Source organism: Mesoplodon densirostris, unplaced genomic scaffold (genome assembly GCF_025265405.1).
Source record: "Mesoplodon densirostris isolate mMesDen1 unplaced genomic scaffold, mMesDen1 primary haplotype scaffold_35, whole genome shotgun sequence".
Lineage (NCBI taxonomy): Eukaryota > Metazoa > Chordata > Mammalia > Artiodactyla > Ziphiidae > Mesoplodon > Mesoplodon densirostris.
In genome coordinates this window covers 3,867,857-3,874,268 of record NW_026778195.1, presented here as the reverse complement: position 1 = coordinate 3,874,268, position 6,412 = coordinate 3,867,857, and positions in this window count along the sequence as shown.

The window sequence follows — 6,412 nt, the reverse complement described above, 5'->3', positions numbered from 1 at the left end:
ACAATACTCCATGCCCTTGTCATCACAATGCTCCATGCCCTGGTCATCACAATGCACCATGTCCACTGTCATCACAATAATCTATGAAACTTGTAAGACCAATGCTCCATGCCCCTGTCATAACAATGCTCCATGACCTTGTCATCACAATGCTCCATGACCCCTGTCATCACAATACTCCATGTACATTTTCAGCCCAGTGCTCCATGACCCTTGTCATCACAATGATCCATGCACTTGTCATCCCAATGTTCCATGACGCCTGTAATCACAGTGCTCCATGACATCTGTCATCACAGTGCTCCATGCCTTTGTCAGCAAAATGCTACATGACCTTGTCATTACAATGCTCTATGCGATTGTCATCACAATACTCCATTACCATTGTCATCACAATCCTCCAGGAACCTTGGGATCACATTGCTTCAGGCCCTTGTCATCAAAATGCTCCATGCTCCTTGAAATCAAATTGATCCATGACCTCTGTCATCACAATGCTCCAAACCCTTGTGATCAAAATGTTCAATAACACTTGTCCTCACAACGCTCCACGATGCCTGTCATCACAATACTCCATGCCCTTTTCATCACAATGCTCCATGAACTTTGTCATCACAATTCTCCATACACTTGTCATCAAAATGCTCCCTGACACTTGTCGTCAGAATGCTCCTTGAACTGTGTCACGAAAAGGCTCCATGCCATTTTCATCACAAATCCACATGGCGTTTTCATCCTAGTGCTCCATGCCATTGTCATCAAAATACTCCACAAGCTTGTCATCAGAATGCTCCATGACGCTTGTCATCACAATTCTCCGTGCACTTGTCAGCAAAATGCTCCCTGACCCTTATCATCACAATGCTCCAAGCCATTGTCATCACAATGCTCCATTACCTTTGTCATCAGAATCCTCCATGACACTTGGCATCACAGTGCTCCATGCCATTGTCATCACAATGGGCCATTACATATGTCATCACAATGCTCCCTGACACCTCTCTTCACAATACTCCATAACCTGGTCATCACAATACTCCATGCCCTTGTCATCACAATGTGCCATTCCAACTCTCATCACAATAATCCATGAAACTTATTAGACCAATGCTCCTTGCCCTTGTTATCACAATGTTCCAAAACCCCTGTAATCAGAATGCTCCATGCCCCTTTTCATCAGAATGCTCCATATGACAGGTCATCAGAAGGCTCCATGGATTTCTCATCACAATGCTCCATGACCTTTGTCATCACAATGCTCCAAGACCCATGTAATCACAATGCTTCATGCCCCTGTAATCGCAATGGACCATAAAATTTGGCATCACAATGCTCCATGCCATTGTCTTTGAAATTGACCATGACATATGTCATCACAATGCCCCCTTACACCTGTTTTCACAATACTCCATGCCCTTGTCATCACAATGCTCCATGCCCTTGTCATCACAATGCACCATGTCCAATGTCATCACAATAATCTATTAAACTTGTCAGACCAATGCTCCATTCCCCTGTCATCACAATGTTCCATGCCCTTGTCATCACAATGCTCCATGACCCTTGTCATCACAATGCTCCGTGACTCCAGTCATCACAATGATTCATAACGTTTGTCATCACAACGGTCCATGCCTGCGTCATCGCAAGGCTCTGTGACCTTTGTAACCACAATGCTCCATGAACTTTTCATCACAATTCTCCGTGACCCTTGTCATCACAATGCTCCATGCCTTTTTCAGAACAATGCTCCATGACCCTTGTCATCACAATGTGCCATGTGCTTTTCATCACAATGATCCACAACCTTGTCATCGCTATGCTCCATAAACCTTGTAATCACAATTCTCCATGCACTGCTCATCCAAATGCTCTCTCACATGAGATATCACAATGTTCCATCACTTGTCATCACAATCCTCCCTCACCCCTGTTATCACAATGTTCCATGACCCCTGTCATCACAATGCTACATCCCCTTATCAGCACAATTTTCCATGATCCTGACATCACAATGTTCCATAACCCCTGTCATCAAAATGCTCCATGACCATTTTCATCCCAAAGCTCTATGACCCCTGGCATCACAATGTTCTATAACCCCTGTCATCAAAATATTACATTACACTTTTCATCAAATTGCTGCATGACCCTGTCATCAAAATGCTCCCTGCCCTTCTCATCACAATGCACCACACACTTGTCATCAAAATGCTCCATGACCATGGTCATCACTAAGCTCCATGACCCTTGGCATCACAATGCTCCATGCCATGGACATCACAATGCTCCATGAACACTCTCATCACATTGCTCCATGCACTTGTCATCACAAAGCAACATGACACTTGTCATCACAATGCTCGATGCCCTTCTCATCACAATGCTCCATGTCCTTGTCATTACAATCCTCCATCACCCATGTATCACAGTGTACCGTGCCCTTGTCCTCACAATGCGCCATGCCCACTCTCATCACAATAATCCATGAAACATTTCAGACCAATGCTCATTGCACTTCTCATCACAATGCTCCATTACCACTGTCAACAATGCTCCATGACCCCTGCCATCACAATGTTCCATGGCCTTGTGATCACAAGACTCCATGACCATTGTCATCACAATGCTCCAAGACCCATGTAATCACAATGCTCCATGCCCTTGTCATCACAGAGCTCCATGACGCATGTTATCAGAATGTTCCATGGCCTTCTCCTCACAATGCTCCATGCCCTTGTCATCACAATGCTCCTAGACACTCGTAATCACAATGCTCCATGCCCCTTTTCATCAGAAGGCTCCATGATATTTGTCATCACAAGTCTCCATGGTCAACTCATCACAATGCTCCAAGACCTTGTCATCACCATGCTCCATTCCCTTGTCATCACAATGCTCCATGACTCCTCTCATCACAATACTCCATGAATATTTTCAGCCCAATGATCCATGACCTTCTCATCACAATGCTCCATGACCAATATCATCACAATGCTCCATGACCACTGTCATCACAACACTCCATGACACCTGACAACACAATGATCCGGGACTCTTGTCATCACAATGCTCCAAGACCCCTGTAATCACAATGCTCCATGACCCCTGTCATCAAAATATTCCATGAACATTTTCAGCCCAATGCTCCATGACCCTTGTCATCAAAATGATCCATGCCCTTGTCATCCCAATGTTCCATGACGCCTGTATTCACAGTGCTCCGTGATGCTTGTCATCACAGTGCTCCATGACACCTGTCATCACAATGCTCCATGCCTTTGTCAGCAAAATGCTACATGACCTTGTCATTACAATGCTCTATGCGATTGTCATCACAATACTCGATTACCATTGTCATCACAATCCTCCATGAAACTAGGGATCACATTGCTTCATGCCCTTGTCATCACAATGCTCCATGCTCCTTGAAATCAAAATGATCCATGACCTCTGTCATCACAATGCTCCAAACCCTTGTGATCACAATGTTCCATAACACTTGTCCTCACAACGCTCCATGATGCCTGTCATCACAATACTCCATACACTTTTCATCACAATTCTCCATGACCTTTGTCATCACAATTCTCAATACACTTTTCATCACAGTGCTCCCTGACACTTGTCGTCAGTATGCTCCATGAACCCTGTCATGACAAGGCTCCATGCCTTTTTCATCACAATGTTCCATGCCCTTTTCATCACAATGCTCCAAGACCCCTGTAATCACAATGCTCCATGCCCTTGCCATCCAAAGCTCCATGACGCATGTCATCAGAATGTTCCATGGACTTCTCATCACAATGCTCCCTGCTCTTGTCATCACAAAGCACTAAGACCCCTGTAATCACAATGCTCCATGCCCCTTTTCATCTCAATGCTCCTATGAACCCTGTCAGCACAATGAACAATGCCCATCATCATAATGCTTCAGGCAATTGTCATCACAATTAAATCAAAATGCTCCATGACCTCTGTCATCACAATGCTCAAAATCCTGGTGATCACAATGTTGCATAACTCTTATCATCACAACACCCCATGACGCTCATCATCACAATGATACATGGTCGTCTCATCACAAGGCTCCATGACATTTGTCATCAAAATTCTCAATAAACTTGTCATCACAATGCTCGCTGACACTTGTCGTCAGAATGCTCCTTGAACCCTGTCACAAAAAGGCTCCATGTCTTTTTCATCACAGAGACACATACCGTTTTCATCCCAATGCTGCATGCCATTGTCATCCAAATACACCACAGGCTTGTCATCAGAATGCTCCATGACCCTTGTCATCACAATTCTCCATGCACTTGTCAGCACAATGCTCCCTGACCCTTGTCATCACAATGCTCCAAGACATTGTCATCACAATGCTCCATTACCATTGTCATCAGAATCCTCCATGACACTTGGCATCACAATGCTCCATGCCATTGTCATCACAATGCTCCATGTCTTTGTCAGCAAAATGCTAAATGACCTTGTCATTACAATCCTCTATGCGCTTGTCATCACAATACTCCATTTCCATTGTCATCACAATCCTCCATCAACCTTGGGATCACATTGCTTCATGCCCTTGTCATCACAATGCTCCATGCTCCTTGAAATCAAAATGATCCATGACCTCTGTCATCACAATGCTCCAAACCCTTGTGATCACATTGTTCCATAACACTTGTCATCACAACGCTCCATGATGCCTGTCATCACAATATTCCATGCCCTTTTCATCACAATGCTCCATGACATTTGTCATCACAATTCTCAATACACTTGTGATCACAATGCTCCCTGACACTTGTCATCAGAATGCTCCTTGAAACCCGTCACGAAAAGGCTCCATGCATTTTTCATCACAATGCCCCATGCCATTTTCATCACAATGTTCCATACCATTGTCATCAAAATACTGCACAAGCTTGTCATCAGAATGCTCCCGGACCCTTGTCATCACAATGCTCCATTACCTTTCTCATCAGAATCCTCCATGACACTTGGCATCACAGTGCTACATGCCATTGTCATCACAATAGTCCATTCCAACTGTCATCGCAACAAACCATGAAAGTTATTAGACCAATGTTCCATGCCCTTGTCATCACAATGCTCCATGCCCTTGTTATCACAATGCTCCATGACCCCTGTCATCACAATGCTCCGTTACTCCAGTCATCACAATGCTTCATGAACTTTGTCATCACAATGGTCCATGCCATCACCATCAACAGTCTCTGTGACCTTTTTAACCCCTATGCTCCATGAAATTTTCATCACAATGCTCTTTGACCCTTATCATCACAATGCTCTATGCCTTTCTCAGCACAATGCTCCATGACCCTGGTCATCACAATGCTCCATGCCCCTTTTCATCTCAATGCTCCCTGAACCCTGTCATCACAGTGCACGATGCCCATCATCATAATACTTCAGTCTATTGTCATCACAATGAAATTAATATTCTCCATGACCTCTGACATCATAATGCTACAAACCCTTGTGATCACAATGTTCCATAAAACTTATCATCACAGCACCCCATGACGCTCATCATCACAATTATCCATGGTCTTATCATCACAATGCTCCATGATCTTTGTCATCACGATGCTCAATACACTTTTCATCACAATGCTCCCTGACACTTGTCGTCAGTATGCTCCATGAACCCTGTCATGACAAGGCTCCATGCCTTTATCATCACAATGATCCATGTCTTTTCATCGCAATGCTCCAAGACCCCTGCCATCACAATGCTCCATGCACTTGTCATCCAAATGCTCTCTCACATGAGATATCACAATGTTCCATCACTAGTCACCACATTCCTCCCTCAACCCTGTTATCACAATGTTCCATGACCCCTGTTATCACAATGCTACATCCCCTTATCAGCACAATGTTCCATGACCCCTGACATCACAATGTTCCATAACCACTGTCATCAAAATGCTCCATGACCCTTTTCATCCCGAAGCTCCATGACCCCTGGAATCACAGTGTTCTATAACCCCTGTCATCAAAATGTTCCATTACACTTTTCATCAAATTGCTGCATGACCCTGTCTTCAAAATGCTCCCTGCCCTACTCATAACAATGCACCACACGCTGGTCATCAAAATGCTCCATAACATTTGTCATCAAAAAGCTCCATGACCCTTGGCATCACAATGCTCCATGTCATTGTCATCACAATGCTCCATGAAAACTCTCTTCACATTGCTCCATGCCCTTGTCATCACAAATCTCCATGACACTTGTCATCACAATGCTCGATGCCCTTCTCATCATAATGCTCCATGTCCTTGTCATTAAAATCCTCCATGACCCATGTATCACAGTGTACCGTGCCCTTGTCATCACAGTGCTCCATGCCCACTCTCATCACAATAATCCATGAAA